Raw genomic sequence first — 21,842 nt, forward strand, 5'->3', positions numbered from 1 at the left:
TAACTAACACCCTTTTTCTTAGTCTGAATCGGCAAAAGTCGAAAAGCTGAAATGCCGAAAACCGGTATTTTGTAGATTTGCGAGTGTGCGAATGCTCGTGAGGTAAATCGATTAATGTTTTTGGTAAGCTGCAAAATTTGGACTGCAAAGTACATGATTTCTGTGCCCTCGATATTTTTAGGCTTAATGGGCCAAAATTGGAATGATGGGCCAACGGGCCCAATTCGGTAAGAACCCTCGGTACGTGATTCTGTTAGTACGTGAAAAGTAGGAATATGCATGAAAAACCCTAAAATAGATAAATTACTGAAATACCTTTAAAAGTGGAAAATTTACAGTTTTACCCCTAGTAGATAAATTACCGAAATACCCTTAGGGTTAAATTGACCTAAATGCATGTTTGACTATTGTTATTTATTGCATGCCATGTTGTTATTATCTGATGCATGGGACTGGGATATTGACGGAGGAAGTACTGAAAGTGGCTTGTCCACGTACTGGAGGCTTTGCCTCAATTTACTGGTAACTGAGCAGCAAGGCTGCAACTGTGGAATGTTGGGCTGAGTGGGTTGAGCTATTCCCCACATGGAGTGTATGGCTGGTACGGGTGGAGTGTAGTGGTTGGTGGGTTGAGTAGTCTCCCCAAATGGGCTTGCATATGTTTATTGATGTTGCATGTATTTTGAAATGGGCCTATGGGCCATACTGTTATCTGAATAAGGGGCTAAGGCCCAGTTTATTGTAATCTGAAAAGGGCTCTGGTCTAATACCACTGTTACCTGAATGGGCTTAGGCCCAATAGGCTTGAGCTGACTTGGGCTTTGAATGGGTTTTCCTTACATACTGAGTTTCCCCAAACTCACCCCTTTTATTTTCATCCACGCAGGAAATCCCCAACCATAGTGGGCTTGGAGCTGTGAGGGAATTCGAAATGGCCACCCGTTCTGAAAGTTTGATTTTTTTCTGGTGAACTGGACATCCTTTTAATTACGTTTGAGGTTTTGGGCTTTTAAATGTAATAAGGCCGCTTATATATTTTTGATGGTTTTTAATATGTATTACTAAGATAGGTATTACTTATATTTAACTGTTGAAATTGGATAGCTTTAGAGCGCGTTTTCAAAAACAACAATTGATTTCAAAATAACACGACAACAAGCAAAGCTTCCGCAATGAAAGTATTTTCCAAGATTAATCACTTTTCCTAAAAATGACTTAATCAAATCGGTTTCCTAGAAATATCCATGACGTTAAGGTGTGGCAATGGCGGTATGCATGTCTAGGATTGGATCTGAAGGGAGCTTGGTACTTAAGCAGTCCGATGGACTCACCACCTCTTTTCTGGTTTCCTACCTGGTGCACAGCTTCCATTCACTTTAACCTATAATGAAATTATCTTTTAAAACACTAAATAAGTTTTTCTGGATCAATAAAATAAAATGTTTTGAACGCTTCGATGTGGCATGTCGGATCCGGTCATAACGTCTGGGCCGGGTTTGGGGTGTTACAGATATGCCGAATTGAGTGGTTAAGCCACAAATCTGTATGTGATTCTGACGATTTATCTCATACTGATCTGACAGTTTGTCTGTAATCCCTCTAACATGCGTCATACCGACACTAATTGGTGTGTAGGGCTAAATGGGTACTTGATACCCTATATGGTGTGTTGGGATGGTCGGAAATGATGTGCAGCAGATGGGGGTAGGAAACAGCACTTGATTTTGATCAGTTCTACATCTATATCTAATCTATTTTGCATCTTATCTGAACTATTACGATGATACTGAGTATCATCTGTTTCTGATTATGTTTCTGAAATTGGGAATTACTGTTATATTTATATTGCTATTTGGCCTTATTATCTGTTACACACATTGAGTTATAAACTCATTCTACTTGATAATTGAATTGTAGGTAACCCACAGGCTTAGGAGGCTCGGCGTCTCAATAGCTCAGTCATTATTTTTTATAGTTATTTTACTGTTTGTTTAAATTTGAACTAAGATATGTTTTATTTCGGACTACGATTTTTAAGCTCAGATTTCCATGTAGGTTTAATTGGTTAAATGTTTTCTGTATGATGAGTTTAAAATACTTAAAAGTTGGATTTTCCCTTAAAAGTTTTGATGTGGCCTCCAGACTTTGTCTTACTGCCTAGGCCATGTATGGGGTGTTACACCACGTCTACCTACCACAACCTAATGTTTTTAGTTGGTAACTTTTGACGTTTGTAGTTTCTAATGTTCTACATTATAAATATGTAGCAAGAATTATGTATTTTGTTCTAGGCAAAGGAATTTACCGAGACTCCTCAAAAATCGAGACAATGATAATGGTTCATTCAAAAGATAATTGTTAAAGAAAAGTCCAATCAAATTTGAAGACAAGCAAAATTTCAAAATAGAGATAAGGATGTTAGATGACTTTTTGAATAGAGAGTAAGCCATGCCTATTGAAACACGAAGATAAGGCATGATATTGATCTTATAAGGTTATTTATTAACTAAGAATGATTGGGCACAAAGTCGAGAGAAAAATAGAGAGTATTTTGTTCATTTAGGAATAAGTTGTAGAAAGGTTTTATCATTATAAAATGATTTGTTAGAAAATGCTTATTGTGTGATTGGGATAACAAAATGTGAGAATCAAATTAAGACGTACAAATGTGAGGTCATAACTCGAGTGAAGGGTTGGGCTTAAATTAGTGAGTTCTTTGTATTGTGTGAACTTTAGTGGATTGATTCTCTGAGTAAGACTTCGCAGATGTAGATTAAGTTTGAACTACGTAAATAACTCTTGCGAGTTTTATTTTCTTATAGTTGTTCTATTTATTGTGGCCATAACGCATACCATAACCTAACTAGGCAAATATTTAGAGTTAATTGTAAGTTAACATACTATATTTTAATTAAAATAATCAACTTTGTTTTATATATTTGTTTCATTTAAATTTAAACAAATTAATAAAAATTACAAAATTAAATAGAGAAAGCTTAATAATTTAAATTTAAATCAATCAATCAAAATTTATTAATTTTAACCTAATTTAATATCATGTAAACTCTATTTTTAAATATTTATTAATATAATTTTAAATAAAAGAATAATATTACATGCTTAAATATGATAACACTGTTATTTTCAAAAAATTTAAAAGTATTTTTGTTCACTTTTAGTAGTTTTAGAATTCACACCTATATATTATATATAATTATTACTTTAAATTAACTAATAATAATTTTTTCATACAGAGCCTCAATAGGTTTTAAAGTTTTGCTGAAATAAAACTCTTAAAATTAAAAGTATAGTATAAATACATATTTACTTTTTATATATGAATATTATAAACATTTAAAATTCAATATAATATTTTGAAAGGATATATATATATATATCAACAATTAAAAATAATTAAAATTAAATATTTTAGAAGGATATTTTGTCCTATCACATTAAATAATTAAGTCTTTGTAACAAATTTTATTAAAAAATAAATCTAAAGATTTAGAATTTAATGGCTTGTAAGTTAACCTTAATATATTTAAATAAACTAATGAAATTGTATATTTAAATTTTATTATTAATTTTAATGTGGATTTATATTATTTGATTTTTATTTTTAAACATGCATTAGTTTAAGTTTAAATAAAATAATAAAATTACATATTTAGATAAAATAACTTTGTTAATTTTAAGAATTTAAAGAGTATCTACATAGTTTATACTTTTAATAGTTTTGATGTTCACACTAATAATATATAGATAGATAGGTAGAGAAAGAGATGATTCAAGGGTATTTATGTTGTTAGCTTTTAATAGTTTTGAAGTTTGCAATTTATCATAATATTAATTAAATATTTTAGAAGGATATTTTGGACTCACTTTTAATATATATTTTTTAAATTTAATTCAATTGTGAAAGTATTTAAAAGTTTTTAAGTTGATACAATATTTAAAACTACCCACCCTAACCCTTAAATAAAAAGATAAACACACTTAATCATGCTAAAACTTGCGTACTCATGCACTAACAACAATGACAATATATACCTCAATTGGCTAATAAACTAATTTAATCTAAACCTTTAGAATTTAATGGTAAGTTAACTTTAAAAATATTTAAATAAACTAATGGCATTATATATTTAAATTTTATTATCAATTTTTATGTGGATTTGTATATGTCAACTTAATTATAACTTAAACTAATATATGTAAATAAATTTGAAAAAAATTAAAATTTATAATTAATTTGAATGTGGATTTATATTATGTGAACTTTATTTTTAAAAATGTGTTGATTTAAATTTAAATAAAATATTTAGATAAGAGAATTTAATTAGATAAAAGAATTTTGTCACTTTTAAACATTTAAAGAGTATCTGCCTTGTTTACTTTTAATAGTTTTGAATTTCACATTTATATATAATATAAGTAATAAAATGAAGATACATAATATAATATAGATAGATGATTAAAGGATATATATATATTGGAAATACTGAATGTTACTAATATTCATTAAATAAAAAGTTTAACCAGAGAGATACAAAGGAGAATACGTACCTTGGAGGGGAGAAATACAAACTTGTGTTGGGATGTTAAATTCCATGAAAATGCCTTGTCAAATGTATAGTCCCTTTGCTAATACCTCATTTTCATGGTCAGTTTCGACCTCAAAAATTTTATCAAGTTGTGGCATCTTATTTTTTAAAGTATCTATCAAACAAGTCAAAGTAAACATGTAGCAGATTTTTATTACAATAATTTAATCTTATTTTGGGTCTCATAACTCATCTTTACTTTTGCTTTAGGAGCTATCTATATGCATGCCATGTTATCTAACATTTTATTAACAGCATATGAAAATAGTTTAATTTCATTTTCATTTTTCATTATATTTTCCAAAAATAAAAAATAAAAATCATTAATTCACCTGACATACAACAACTAGCTAACAAATATTGTAGTACTAACCCAAGTCAGAAAAAGTTCCAGGGTATCTGTCGGGTAAAAAATGGGAATTTTATGCACATTTTTTTTATTTTTTTTCATGAAAAATTTATCCACTTGCTTTATAAATATGCAGATGCATAACAATAACGAGTAGGTGAACCAGTCAAAACTCTAAATTCACGTTTATTGGACACTCCACCAAACAGGTCCCAAGAAAAAGAAAAAAAGAGAGTAGTAAGCACGATATTTATTTGATTTTTGTCCTACACCACCAATAGAATTAAAATCACTAAATTTCTCAATCTAATTATAGGATTAAATATGTTTTCTCCAATCTTTAGAAATTAAATTAATGGAATAAGATTAAAAGAGTTTTTTTAGATTGAATCTAGTAGTTTAGGACAAGCCAAAAAAATAAAATAAAACATTTCATCATGTTTTAATACGATTGATGTAGCCAACAACTTCTTGTTCATACTGCATTAATATGTGACTAAAAAGTTCCTATTTAATCCCTAACAATCCTATTTTTTATATCTAATTATTAGATAAATAAATGTAACATGTTTAATGCACTTTCATAAATAATTAACTTTTCATACACACAAAAAAAATTACAAATTATCATATCTAAACTTTAACTGTATGTATAAATAGTAACTATTTGGATTTTTTTTTTGGTACATAAGTGTATTACATTCTATCTTCAGAATTATTGTAACTTGTTCTTAAAGTTTGTGAGAAAAGGATTTATTAATAAGGCAAAGCTATTTGGTTGTAATAATATGGGAGATAAATAATTTTCTTCTCCTTTTGATATTATATATAAAAAATCCAGTTTCATTTTTGGAATAATCCCAATTTTCGGATGGATTGGGGGGGGGTTAGTTACGTTCAATCCTTACAAGTCATAAAATTGTGAAGGATCTTATATCACTAATCAACAGCTACGAATTGGGAAAATAAAAATAAGTTGAAAAGACTGTATGGTCACTCAAAGATCTTCATGGATTAGTGGATTTAGATCATTTTTACCAACTCACGGATCTTCTTACACACACACATGTTACAAGTCTCTAACTCATAAAATTTGGAATTTCTTTTTAACATTTTATGAATTTTGGGTATAACTATTATACAGAAATATTAATCTTTTCACTTGATCACCGTATGATTGGTTAGAAAACTTTTAAAACAGACCTTAAATATTAGTGAGGAACTATTCAAGTTTCAAGAGCATTCATCCCCTTACGTACCCTTACTGGCCAAATAACCCTTATCCCTAATCAAAACCAAATAGAGAAAACATGCACCGTTGTTTAATGCTGTGACGTGAAGAATCAAATAAATAAATAAATAACTATTCAGCTGAGGTTGAGACACACGTTATGGGATTAAAAATCCTAGTTATTATGGTTTACGCCTATTAGTTTGATAAGTTAGGGTTTTGTTTAACTATATATAAAAGTTCAGGTCGAACAGACAATGAAAATATAGGATAGTCCACAAAAGACTGCTCACTTGACAAGCATAGCATGGAATTCACTCACCCGATCATCATCATCGGTAACTGTTAACGGATCCGATCACCGTCTGATCGTATAAGTCCTTTTCTCTTCTGGGACTGAAGTAACAATATATCAAATACAAGAAAACTGGCGATAGTTGTGAATATTACCAAGTAATAATAAAGCATAGGATACTCACTGTAAAGAATATATAAGAAGACGTACCTATGCTCAGCCCAAGAGAGAAGAAAGGGAGCAAGGTTCTGTGGGATAAGGGTTGAACCAGAGCATATTATATAGAGATCATATTGAAGGGTAAAATGAAATATTTGAAATAAAAAAAAATAGAAAAGTTTTAATTTCATTATATATCCATAGATATCTGCTACGATAATTGACACGTGATGAAGAAGTTTGACTATCGGTTGAAATGAGGGCTTTAACCACCACCAATTATGGGCTTTCACGGTGGAGAAATTAATCAATCTAATTACAACCTCAACCATCCACTATTTTGATGTCTTCTTCTTTTTAAATTAGTTTCATGGTTATTGATTTCCCTTTTTCTTAATTCCAGAAAACGTTTCCCTTTTATTATCATTTTCATCCGTAATTTTCTGGTCAATTCCTACTCTACCCAAAACTTCACATGTTTATCGACTCAAGTGAGAAGAATGGAACTTTGGGTTTCCTTTAAAGAAAAAAAAATAAAAGCATTTTAGGGTAACTTAATTTTTTATTATCATATTTTCTTTGACATTAATTGATAAACTCATAAGATTGTTTGGTTAACTCTAATGGTGACTGGTTAGTTTTGAATATTAATCATTTGAGGCCTCTCGTTCCATTATCAGAATTTAAAAATAATATTTTGCTATCTATTGTCCTGCATGGCCGGGCTCAACTAAAAATTTAGGTCTGGGTCTGGCCCAAAAAATGACCCTAAAATTTTACCCAAGCCCGACTCGGATAAAAATATTAAAATCTGAGCCTGACCCGGCCCACCCATATTAATTTTTATATAACTTTAAAAAATATATAATACATAAAAAATACTAAAAATATTAAAATAAATATTTCTCAACAAATTAAAAATAAATTTTTAAAAATATGTATACTTAAATAGCACTAAGATAGATGCAACTTAACAAGCAAATGCCTCTAAAATAATAATAAAATTAACAAATGTTTGTAAAATAATAACAAAATTAATAGTAAAATAAGTTTTATACAATAGCTAAACAATAACAACAAAATAGTAACAACATAATAGTAAAATGGTAGCAAAATAGGAAGAAAACAATAAGAAAATAATATTAAAAATAAAAAGAAAACATATTTTTTTCCTTTAGTGAATTCGGGCAGGGTCAGGCCCAGGCCAAAAATGTCTTACCTAAGGCCCAGCCCGTTTTTTAAACGGGGCCTTATTTTTTTGTCCAAACCCATTTTTCGGGCCTATATTTTTGCGCAACCCTCCCACATTTAGGGCAGGTCTTCAAGCCGGGTGGTGCGACCCATGAACATGTCTAATTGTCATTGTGATCTTTTATATTACTAGACTAATAACATAATAGTTAATGTCACAGATATTTTCTAAATAAGTAACAATAATTAAAATCAAATCATCATATGTATTAAGTCCGTTTAAAAAAGTAGTTGATAATACGATTTCTAATAAAAATAACAAGACAAATAAACATCATATGTAATTTTATCTAACTGTTCTAGTGTTCCATATTTGTTGGATTATTCCCTCTTTAATGCTTAACATAAGTTAATTTTCATCATATGTTGGTCTTTAACCGAGCTCATCTTCATCTGAATCTGTATCATTAACATTATCAAGATCTCATTTTTCCATGTATTTTCGAAGTATAGATCATCTCAAATCCACCTATGAATGAAATTATGAAGTATGCAACATGTTACTACGATCCAACCGTGTTTTTTTTATTCTATACTAATGTGATATTGTTAATATGAGAAATATTTTTTTAGAATAACAAATGTCCTCTCAACCACATTTCGAAACCTTGAATATCTCAAATTAAAAAGTTAGTGAGTCATCTTCAGTGCTTGTGTCTAGCTCCATTCCCTCAAATGATACCATACCCCATGATATGGTACAAGAAATCATTTGTATTTTCATAATCAGCATCTACCATATACTGTTTGGATTCAAGGTGCAAATTATAGTCTGTAGTTTTAATCATATATAAATAATTAATTTGGAGAAAAATGTATGCTAAGTCATAACCCTTTTTTATGTAAATTAAGTAAAAAATAATATAAAATTTATGATATATAGCTTTTATAAAATAAATTTTTATAAAGTGTCCAATAACTTTCATAACACTTTTTATAAATAATATCATTTTTCCATGACTTTAAAAAGTTACTTTTTTTACAAATAAGTTCTATAAAAAAACTATAACAATTTTTTGTTTATGAATAAGCATATTATTTTTATGATATATAGCATAAACACATAAATAAGTTATGCTCGCCATTAATTTTTATAAATAAATATATTATAACACTTTTATAACATGCAAATTATTTTTTTTATAATAATTTTTTTACCATAACTTGAAAGAATTTAGGATTTAAATAATATAATTTTTTGTTATAACTTTATAAAATACACATAAATTATTTTTATAATATATATTTTTAAGATTTATAATATAACAAATCTTTGGCAATAGCCATCCCAAACACTCATAAAAAATTTATAACTTAAATTTGTATAAAAAATAAATTCTAAAACTGATTTTTGGTGTAATTACCTACGTAATTACTCCAATTCTCAGCCCTAAGAATTGGAAAGTGTAATTGGGTGTTTCAATTAAACTCAATTCAATGAGACTCATCAATTACAATAGTTACTCAAACATGTTACCCTTGCATGCTTACAAGTAATTACACTCAAATCTAATAATTAGGTGACTTTCCAAACACTACCTAAATGGGTATCACAAATTAAGTAAAATCTAACTTAATTTAATTTTTTTACTTAAAAAATCAAAATAACAAAAGAAGAATTAATGATAATAAATCTTTCACCATTTCACATAAAAAATCCATTTCAATTTCTATCCCCAATACTGATGATCACAATGATAATGAAGTTATCCCCAATACTAACAACACTGATGCTAGTTGTGAAAATCCTATCCCTGTTAATGATGAAGAAGAAGATTTTGATCCTCTCTATGGACAAAGATGATGATAATGATGATTTAACCTCTCTAAAAGAAATATTATAATGGTTGTTGTCGCTAGTGACCTCCCATCTATCCCACCATCCTTACCTGCTTCTGATAACCAGGCCTTAGCCATTTATTTCGTGCCTAAGTAACACAGTTCCAAACCTTTACATTCCAACTTTTGGTCCATTTGCACCAAATGCTGAAGTTCATGACTCCATTTGAGCCTAATTCCCAACCATGTTTACCAGAGCTAAAAGCCAACTTCAAAAATGGTTGTCTAACAGACAATTTGAGCAAATTGAATGGCTCATTGCTGAACCATCCACTCGTTTCCTTCCTAGAAATGTCTACCTCAATTTGTAACCTTTGTTATGGTTTCCATTCAACCTGTTGATAACAAGTAAAGATCCATTTGTCTACCAAACTTTGAAGTCGCCTTCACCAATTGTCGCCTCTTACTAGATGAATCCTCAAATCAGGTCGGATCGAAACGAGTTGGTTCTTTACGAAGCTTGAAAAGAGTTACACCTAACTACAATACCTCCTCGAACCTCTCTACTGATACAAGGATTCTTAGAAGTTCTGTTCCTTCTCCTTTTTTATTTTTTCAAGTTTTTAGATGACCAAAACATTGAAGTGGCCTCGTGTAGGAAAAAGTCTGATTCAAAAATGGCTTTCTTGCACAGCAAAAAATTAAAATTTTGAAAATTGACCCGATTTATGATTTTTATAACAGTAAACCTTAATTGAATTTTGGATAAGCAGATACTTGATGTTTTCTGGATTTCAACCAAATAATATTCTCCGCTATTCTCATACCACGAATTGTTTCAAGTGTGGGTTCGAACCAATTGAATCAAAACATAAAACTAGAAAAAGTTTTCTTTTTAAGGTGAAAACGAAAATTCTCTATTCTTTAATACAAATAGATAAAATTGTTATCTTTAAAATATATATTTATAAGTTGAGAATACATTCTCTCTATTTTTCAACAAAATATCAATGTCTCAAAAGTTGTGCTAATAGCTCTATTTGTGCCATTTATTTATAGGAAGAGAAGGTTGAAGACTTATAGAGTTGTAGAGGTCTATTTTAAATAGAAAAACAACATCCTACTTAAAGTAGAAGAGGGGTGAATGACTTACCCTTGTATTTCAACTAGGGTTACCGCTCCTTAATGTTATATGAAAGGTTTTGGGCCTCTCATATCGGGTCCAATTACGAGTACTTCCTGGGCTTTTTTGACCCAACCCGATTCAATTTTTATATTTCTCAAAATAAACTTTAATATTTACATATTAAATAATTTCTCATCCCAATTTTACTGTAGTAAAATTTTGACGAATTTACCCCCAGGTTAAATTTCGAGAAAATTCGTTTAATATTTCACAACTCAACATTTTCACTATGACCGAATTATTTATTTTCATTTTCGGCTTTCAAATAGTCCAAAAACATAAACTCATTCGTCCATCATTTTTTAAGTAATCCTATATAGGATTGAAAATTTCTATTTTCATTCCTATTTTCATTTTTGGAAACCTACATTCATTTCCAAATGGTTCCATTTCTCCATGTTGGGGAAAACCATAATGATTCTTGAATGTTTCCCATTTCTCTTATTTTATTCCGTTCATTTCTGGTTTCAACGAGCTAGCCGAAGGATCGATTAGACATATATAATTGAGGCTCAAATGATTTATAATTAAATTCTAACTTTTTTTCCTATTAATTATAAACTCATTTAGTCACGAAGTCATCCCACTATAGTATCGTGACTAAGCTCTCCCCAACGGCATACTATTACAAAAGTAACTACTTAGTGCTCGTCCAATGATCTTGTCATAAATGTGTTACCCTTATAGGATATCATTGAACTTTTTGGGATAATATTCATTCTCCCAACATGATTCTATTTAATCTCATGGTAACAATTACATCTTCCTTCATGAAAAGTCAATCACTATCAAATAGTGATCAAGTCATCCATCACAAAGGCGGACGACCCATAGTCACATTTACTTTTCATCAATCATGTAATGCCAATAAGAGGATATTATTTACCCATGTTTTGGGCTATGAATTCCACTGTTTTGAATGATGCTACATATTACAGAAGTCATACACCCAACGCACAAGCTTTCGGTTCCTTGTTTATTTAAACTCTGGCTTTTACTTACATCAATGTGTACGAGTCATGCATACATAGTCTGCCATCCACTCAGGATTTAGGTATGTCACACTATGAATGTCACAAGAAACTAAATCCATAAGCTAATTTGTAACACCCCAAATTTCTGTAGTTTCAGCTTTTGTGAAATGGTAGCATAGGAAAATATCTGAAAATGTTTTTGCATGAATTTGCATAATATCTGTTTACTATTGCGTTTAAATGCATTAGAGGTGTGTTGGGGAAGTCTCAAGTTCAAGTCTCGACTTGGGAAAAATTTTGGTTTTTATTGAAATAAAGCTTGGCTTTTGATTAATGGGCTTATAGGAATTTTTTGGTAAAAACTTAACAGAATGGGCCTAATGGCCTAGTGGTTAAGTGGCAAGGGTTTATGTTAGAGGTCTTGTGTTTGAATCCTGGCTTGGGCATTATTTTTGCCACTAAGGCTGTGATAGAATTGGAGGTGAACTAAAATACTATAGTGGTAGGGTTTATCAGATTTTTCTGAGTGGTTTCCTCAAAAGAACTCTCTCTGCCATAATTATCTACTATTTTCCTCCCTCTACGTTCTTTTCCCTAGCCTTCCTCCCATTCGTATTGATTTCGTACTAATGGGCTTCTGCGATTCGTTGACGTTCTCCTCATTGGTAAGTTTTTCGTTTCACTCGACTTGAATATTGTTCGAGTTAAATGTCTAGTAGGAGGTTTCTGCTATTTGATAGGAGTGGATCAAGGGGCTGAAGAATAGCCATTAATGCTTTAAGGATTCGGGTTTGCTACTTTTCATTCAAGGGTAAGTTGATCATTCATTGAATGGATATTTCATTTGGGGTTAAGTGAAAAGACTCGTTTATGAGGTTCTAATAGGTTGGATATATTGATTATAGGTCTTAAAGTGCTCGGGATTGCGTTAGGCTTCAATCAAAACTAGGTGTGTACTCTAATCAATCTAAAATCGCGTTTTGACGAAAGCCGAAAATGCTACTGTTGATGTCAGACGGACGTGTGGATAAGTTGTGTGGCAAGACATGACCGTGTGATCGATAAACTAGGCCGTGTGCATACCACACGGGTACAACAGACATGGACGTAGGATGACTTGTAAGCCGTGTGCGAGGCATGGGCTCAAGCAAATGGACGTGTAGGCCACACGGGCGTGTGGGAAATATGGGCTAGGTCGTGTGATCCATATGGGCAAGGCTAATTTGGGCTTGTTACCCACGGACGTGTGGGCTCACATGGGTAGGGCACATGGGGCGTGTGAGCCCAATTTGTTGGAAATGTTCTGTAAGGTTGCATGGGTCGCCCGAGTCGACTGTGACCTGTCGTAAGGTTGATAAGTCTTATCTAGACTCTTAAATTTGTGATGTATGTGTTAGCATGTTATACTTGGCATGATTATCTAATCTATTCTAAAAATAAATGTATAACCATTTGTTTGTATTATAGCATGCCATAATTGTATGATGCATTGCATCGGGGTGGGTTTGATAAAGAGAATGGAGTATCTGTAGGGCTTCATGAGCCTGATATCTGGCAACTAAGTTGCATATTTATGATATATGTTGCATTGCGGTACCTTTTGGTGTGTAGGGATAGATGGGATGATTGTATCCCCATATATGGTATGCAGGGATGGGTGGGTCGATTTTATCCCCACATGGTGTGTTAGGTTAGATGGAGTTAGTGTGCAGGGCTGGTGGACATATTCTGTTGATCTAGTCTATTTTGCATGCTATATCTGAAATGGGCTAAAGCCCTAAGACTATATCTGATAATGATCTTGTTAGGGCTCAGGCCCGAAGTATGATTATATTTTGTTATCTATTTGCTTGCATGCTATACTGTAAGGATGTACACATTGAGTTGCGAAAACTCTCCCATTTATTTATATATCTATTCAGGTAATCCCCAGCAGTAGGTGGATCGGTGCAGAGGAGGACTTGACGGTGACCACGTCCGCATATAATTTGGTTGTGACTTTTACTTTGGTTTATTTATTATTTGTTGAAAGTTGATGTGATTTTGGATTTTAATTGGGTTTTGAACTGTGGATGTGGATTATAAAATACAACATTAATATTATGGTTTTCCTAAAATAAATTAAGAATTTTCATAAATAAAAATGAGTTCTCAAGATAATAATGAACAATTAAGTTTCAAACGCTTCCGCAATAAAGAAATGTTTTCAAAACAATTCGACTTTTTTTTCATGATTTACGACTAAGTAAAAGACAAGAAATGGCATGGTTTATGAATCAAAATGGTTTAGTTAAAACACTCTCATGTGACATCGCCAGATTCGACCATAACATCTAGGCGGGGTATGGGATGTTACATTTAGTGGTATTAGAGCAGGGCTCAAAACTAGGCTGTGAATTTTGGGTTCCAAAATTTTTTTTAAAGGGTTACTTTAGAATTTTCTGATTAAGTATGTGGTTTATCAAGTCTCTGACGCCGATCCTGTAAGTTTCTGAAACTCTCTTTAGAATTTTCTAAAAGTATGCTAAGAATTCTGTTTGAATCTATTTGGAAATACTGTTGTATGTTGTGAAACAACTGTAGGTAGTAAACTATACCGAAACACTCTAGGTAATGTAAACTAAAACCTGTAGGAAACTGCGACTTGCGATAACAGACTCTGAATACGCTAATAGACTCTTTTACATAAAATATTTGATAACAATTATCAAAACTGTAAACTAATTTGCATAAAATTTTTAATATAGATTAATTAGATAGTTATGATGAGCACACATGGTACTCGTGGACGGGGCACTAGAGGCCGAGGTAGAGGCCATAGAGGGATTCAAGTTGAGTCCTTCGCATATGAGATGATCCCTAATCTGGACACTAGCGAGACGCTGGTGTCACCTATTACTGAGACTGGTGCTGAGCCTCAAGACCATGTAGCTAGGGACGATACACTGTCTCAGGCCATGCTGCGGATTCTAGAGAAGGTCGCTGTGGCTAATACTGGATCTGGAGGCCGTGGGTCGGTTATAGAACGACTCCGGTCCAATGGGGCTGAGGTATTTAGGAGCATCGCTGGAGTTGCTCCTAATGTGGTCGAGTACTGGATGGAGGCCACAGATCGTATTATGGATGATCTGGATTTCACCGCTGAGTAGAAGCTCAAGGGGGCTGTTTCATTACTTCGCAATTAAACATATCAGTGGTGGCTGACGGTTAGGGATAGCACGCAGCCTGACAATCTGATGTGGGATTTGTTTAAGACGGTTTTCCAAAGCAAGTATGTGGGAGCCAGCTATATCGACACTAGGAGGCGTGAGTTCCTGAATCTTACTTAGGGAGATCGTACAGTGACCGAGTATGAAGTGACTTTCTGAGGTTGAGCCGTTATGTGCAGGGCATGATGTCAACTGAGTATGAGCACTTTGTTCGTTTTGAGGACGGCCTGAGGGATAACTTGAGGGTCCTGATAGCTCCGTAGAGGGAGCATGAGTTTGCTGTGTTGGTCGAGAAGACCAAGATTACGGAGGAGGTTAAGAGCGCTGAGCGTTAGAACCGTAATAGAGGGAACGCTAAGAGGGATACAGAGCCTTTGAATGCAGGGATGAGGCCTAGGAAAAAGGTCAGATCTGATAGGCCCGTGAGAGTTAGGCCTATGGTTGCACCTGCTGGGGTGGCGATTTTCTAGCTTTGTAATAGACACCATCCGGGCTAGTGTTGGAGGTCTACTGAAGCTTGTTTGAGGTGTGGGTCGGCTGAGCATCGAGTTAAGGATTGTCCACTGAGGGGTAATCAGATCTAAGCCTTAGTCGCTAAGACTACACAGCCGCCAAGACTACACAGCCGCCGAGAGGGGTACAACAGCCACCTAGGGGCCGAGGACAGGCTAAGGGTAGTAATGGTATGGGTCGAGGTCAGAGAGCGCCAGACAGAGGTACTGGGCCAACTGAGGTGAGGCACCCTACACTTGTCTATACTGCACATCGTCGCGAGGATGGAGATGCTCCAGATGTCATCACGAGTACATTTTTATTCTTAATTTACCTTATATTGCACTGATAGACATAGGCTCCACACATTCCTACATTGCATGTTTTGTGTCTGAGACTCTGGGAATACCATATGAGAGCACTTCTAGTGAGTTTTCACTGGTGAGTCCGTTGGGCAGTCCATTAGGTTAGTAAACTATTCAGAGACGTTCCGTTGGAAGTCCAAGGGATGATATTTCTGGCTGATTTGATGGAACTACTGTTTGGGAAGTTTGACTTAATTCTGGGTATGGATTGGCTGGTGAAGCATCGTGTAAGTCTAGATTATGCTGAAAAGAGGGTTGTTCTGAGGACCGAGGATGATAATGAGATAGTCGTGATTGGAGAACGATGAAATTATCTGAGTAATGTGATATCTGCATTGGTAGCAGAGAAACTTGTAAAGAAGGGTTGTGAGCCATACTTAGCCTCTATCAGTGTTCCTGATTTTGTGGAATCTTCGGTTAAGAACATCCGTACTGTGAAGGACTTTTTAGATGTTTTCCCGAGGAATTACCGGGATTGCCTCTGAGTCGTGAAGTAGAATTTGGGATTGAGTTGATTCCTGGTACAGCTCTAGTGTCATCGCCCATTATCAAATGGCACCGAATGAGCTGGCAGAACTTAAGGCTCAAATTTAAGAGCTATTAGATAGCGGGTTTATTCGTTCTAGTGTGTCTCTATGGGAGCACTGGTTCTGTTCGTGAAGAAAAAAGACAGTACGATGAGGATGTGTATCGACTATTGTCAATTGAATAAGTTGATGATTACTTCTGAGAATTGACAACTTGTTCGACCAGTTTATAGGGGCGTCAGTGTTCTCAAAGATCAATCTACGATCTGGTTACCATTAGTTAAGATTAAAGGAGGCTAATGTATATAAGATGACATTTAGGACTCGGTATAGACATTACGAGTTCCTAGTTATGCCTTTTGGGTTGACTAATGCACTAACTGCATTTATGGACTTGATGAACAGTGTGTTTTAGCCCTACTTGGATCAGTTTGTGGTGGTGTTCATCAATGACATCTTGGTGTATTCTAAGACTGAGGACGAGTACGGTGAGCTTTTAAGAATGGTTCTACAGATTCTTCGTGAGAAACAGTTGTATGCGAAGTTCACGAAGTGTGAGTTCTGGCTTAGGGAGGTAACCTTTTTGGGGCATGTGGTTTTTGCTGAGGGGATTCGAGTGGATCCTCATAAGATTGAGGCTGTGTTGGATTGGAAACAGCCGAAGAATGTGTCTGAGATTCATAGTTTTCTGGTACTGGCAGGATATTATCGACGTTTCGTAGAAGGGTTCTCCTTGATCGCAACGCCATTGACTAAGTTACTGCGTAAAGGAGTTCCTTTTTTTTGGATTGACGCACAGCAGGAGAGCTTTGAGAAGCTCAAGACAGTTTTGACTCGGGCTCCAGTTCTGATACAGTCTGAACCTAGTAAGGATTTCGTAGTGTACAGTGACGCATCACATATGGGTTTGGGTTACGTTCTGATGCAAGACGATAAGGTAGTTGCTTATGCATCTCGTCAGCTCAAGACTCACGAGGCTAATTATCTAACACATGATTTGGAGTTGGCTACAGTCGTCTTTGCATTAAAGATTTGGAGGCATTATCTGTATGGAGAGAAGTGTACCATCTACACTGATCACAAGAGCCTCAAGTATCTCCTCACTCAAAAGGAGTTAAATCTTAGGCAGCGTCGATCGGTTGAGCTGCTCAAGGACTACGACTACAGTAATGAGTATCACCCTGGTAAGGCCAATGTGGTGGCCGATGCGTTAAGCCGTAGGGCTATAACCGATCTGAGAGCGATGTTCGCTCGATTGAGCCTCTTTGATGATAGGAGTCTTCTGGTTGAGTTGCAGGTTAGACCGACGTGGCTAGTTCAGATTAAGGATAAGCAGTTAGGAGATAAGTCAATTGAGTTGCGATTTCGTCAGATTGAGGTTGGAACTGCTACTGATTTTGAGATTGACAGTGATGGAATATTGCGCTTCTGAGGTAGGATCTGCGTACCAAATGATGAGGATTTGAGACTGTCAATTCTGAGGGAGGTGCATAGTAGTTCTCTGGTGGAAACAAAATGTATAAGAATCTCTGAGAGTTGTACTAGTGGCCAGGGTTGAAGCGTGAGGCAACCGATTTTGTTGCTCGCTGTCTGGCATGTCAGCAGGTTAAGGCGAGCATCAGTTGCCTTCGAGGTTGCTGTAGCCGATTAAGATACCGATATGAAAATGAGAGCGAGTAATGATGGACTTCAATAGTGGGTTGCCCCTAACACCCACTAAGAAAGACTCTGTTTGGGTTTGTTTGGGTCATCGTGGATCGATTGACCAAGTCTGTACATTTTATTCCGGTTAGGACGGACTTCTCCATGCAAAAGCTAGCTAAGTTCTACATTTTCGAGATAGTGAGGTTGCATGGGGTTCCTGTTTCGATCATCTCCGATAGGGATCCTCGTTTTACTTCTCGGTTTTGGCAAAAACTTCATGGAGCTTTGGGTTCCCGTCTTGACTTCAGTACTGCTTTTCATCCTCAGACAGATGGTCAGTCAGAGAAGGTGATTCAAATACTGGAAGATATGTTGAGGGGTTTTGTTATGGATTTTCAAGGTAGTTAGGAGGAGTACTTTTCGTTGGTAGAGTTTGTTTACAATAACAAGTATCAGTCTAGTATTCAGATGGCACTGTATGAGACACTTTATGGTCGTAAGTGTTGTACTCCTTTGTGCTGAACTGAGTTGGGTGAGCGACGTGTTCTGCGTCTGGAGCTGATCTTTGAGACTGAAGATAAGGTTCGGTTGATCCGAGAACGTCTAAAAGTGGCTTCTGATATGCAAAAGTCTTATACTAATTTGAAGAGAAAGGACAATGAGTATTTTTTGGGAGACTTGGTCTATCTTAAAGTTTCACAGTGGAAGAAGGTTCTGAGGTTCGGACGCAAGGGTAAACTGAGTCCTCGGTTTATTGGGCAGTACCGAACTCTAAAGCGAGTGGGGCCAGTTGCATATTAGTTGGAGCTACCTCTAGAGTTGGATCGTATACATGATGTGCTCAACGTCTCGATGTTGAGACGCTATCGCTCTGATCTCACACACATTGTGCTTGTGGAAGAGATTGAGGATAGGCCAGATCTGACGTTCGAGGAGGAGCCAGTTCAGATTTTGGATCGCGACGCCAAAGTTCTGCTTAGGAAATCTATTCCTTTGGTAAAGGTGCTGTGGAGGAATCATAGCACTGAGGAGGCTACTTAGGAGCCAGAGGATTCAATGCATCAGCAGTATCCTCACCTTTTCTGACCAGGTAAAATTCGATGACGAATTTTCTTTAAGGGGGTAGAGTTGTAACACCCCAAATTTCTGTAGTTTCAGCTTTTGTGAAATGGTAGCATAGGAAAATATCTGAAAATGTTTTTGCATGAATTTACATAATATATGTTTTCTATTGCGTTTAAATGCGTTAGGGGTGTGTTGTGGAAGTCCCAAGTTCAAGTCTCAACTTGGGCAAAATTTTGGTTTTTATTGAAATAAAGCTTGGCTTTTGTTTAATGAGCTTATAGGAATTTTTTGGTAAAAACTTAACAGAGTAGGCCAATTGGTCAAGTGGTTAAGTGGCAAGGGTTTATGTTAGAGGTTCTATGTTCAAATCCTGGCTTGGGCATTACTTTTGCCACTAAGGCTGTGATAGAATTGGAGGTGAACTAAAATACTGTAGTGGTAGGGTTTATTAAATTTTTCTGAGTGGTTCCCCCAAAAGAACTCTCTCTACCGTCATTCCCTACTATTTTCCTCCCTCCACGTTCTTTTTCTTTTCTGTTTTGCCAAAATTTCCCCTTCCTTCCTCCCATTCGTGTTGATTTCGTACTAACGAGCTTCTACATTGACGTTCTCCTCATTGGTAAGTTTTTCGTTTCGCTCGACTTGAATATTGTTCGAGTTAGGTGTCTAGTAAGAGGTTTCTGCTGTTTGATAGGAGTGGATCACGGGGCTGAAGAACAACTATTAACGCTTTAAGGATTCGAGTTTGCTACTTTCCATTCAAGGGTAAGTTGATCGTTCGTTGAGTGGATATTTCGTTTGGGGTTAAGTGAAAAGACTCATTTATAAGGTTCTAATAGGTTGGAATACTGATTACAGGTCTTAAAGGGCTTGGGATTGCATTAGGCTTCAATCGAAACCAGGTGTGTACTTTAATCAATCTGAAATTGCATTTCAGTGAAAGCCAAAAATGCTACAGTCGACGCCACACGGGCGTATGGATAGGCCGTGTGGCAAGAGACGGCCATGTGATCGACGAGTTAGGCGTGTGCATACCATACGGGCACGACTGGTACGGGCGTGTGATGACTTGTAGGTTGTGTATGAGGCACGGGCTTAAGCAAATAGATCGTGTGGGCCCACACGGGTGAACTACACGGGCGTGTAGAAATCTGGGCCAGGCCGTGTGATCCCCACGGGCAAGGCCAATTTGGGCCGTGTGACCCACACGGGCAAGGCACACGGGTGTGTGAGCCTAATTTTTTGGAAATGTTCTGTAAGGTTGCATGGGTCGCCCGAGTCAACTGTGACCTATCGTAGGGTCGATAAGCCTTATCTAGACTCTTAAATCTGTGATGTATGTGTTAGCATGTTATAACTGGCATGATTATCTAATCTATTCTGAAAATAAATGTATAATCATTTGTTTACATTATAGCATGCCATAATTGTATGATGCATTGCATCGGGGTGGGTTTGATGAAGAGAAGGGAGTATCTGTAGGGCTTCATGAGCCTGATATCTGGCAGCTAAGTTGCATACTTATGATATGTGCTGCATTGCAGTACCTTATGGTGTGTAGGGATGGATGGGATGATTGTATCCCCATATATAGTGTGCAGGGATGGGTGGGTTGATTTTATTCCCACATGGTGTGTTGGGTTGGACGGAGTTGGTGTATAAGGCTGGTGGGCATATTCTGTTGATCTGATCTGTTTTGCATGCTATATCTAAGATGGGCTGAATCCCTAAGACTATATCTGATAATGATCTTGTTAGGGCCCAGGCCCGAAGTATGATTATATTATGTTATCTGTTTGCTTGCATGCTATACTGTGGGGATGTACATACTGAGTTATGAAAACTCACCCCTTTATTTATTTATCTGTTCAGGTAATCCCCAGCAGTAGGTAGATTGATGCAGAGGAGGACTCGACAGTGACCACGTCCACATACATTTTGGTTGTGACTTTTACTTTGGTTTATTTATTATTTGTTGAGGGTTGATGTGATTTTGGATTTTAACTGGGTTTTGAACTGTGGATGTGGATTATAAAATACAACATCAATATTATGGTTTTCCTAAAATAAACTAAGAATTTTCATAAATAAAAATGAGTTCTCAAGATAATAATCAACAATTGAGTTTCAAACACTTTCACAATAAAGAAACGTTTTCAAAACAATACGACTTTTTCTTCATGATTTACGACTGAGTAAAAGACAAAAAGTGGCATGGTTTATGAATCAAGATGGTTTAGTTAAAACACTCTCATGTGACATCGTCAGATTCGGCCATAACGTCTAGGCCGGGTCTAGGGTGTTACATAATTCAAGACATATTCTGCTTGGGTCCTATCTGATATACTATTAGTCACATCTATGCCCCTTTCTTCTTGGAGTCATTCGCTCCAATGCCAAAATGCATCTCCCCAATTAGACTTGATAGATGGCATTTCCAGTTAAACTAAGGACATATTTAGGTTCGTCTACTAATACAAGTTATCTTTTTGTACTACGATCCAACAATGTAATACCGCTTAGTACTAGTTAAACATTAGACAACCAATGAGCAACATTTGCTTCCATTTTGATTTGCATGCAAAACCATGTGCAAGAAATATACAAAGCATTAATGTAATTCATGAATAATTTTATTAACCAATCTGTTCGAAAATATTACAAGTGTATTTAGACAAAAATACTACACTCAAAGCATCATATCTAATA

The sequence above is a fragment of the Gossypium hirsutum genome, chromosome A01 (assembly GCF_007990345.1).
Source record: "Gossypium hirsutum isolate 1008001.06 chromosome A01, Gossypium_hirsutum_v2.1, whole genome shotgun sequence".
Taxonomy (NCBI): Eukaryota; Viridiplantae; Streptophyta; class Magnoliopsida; order Malvales; family Malvaceae; genus Gossypium; species Gossypium hirsutum.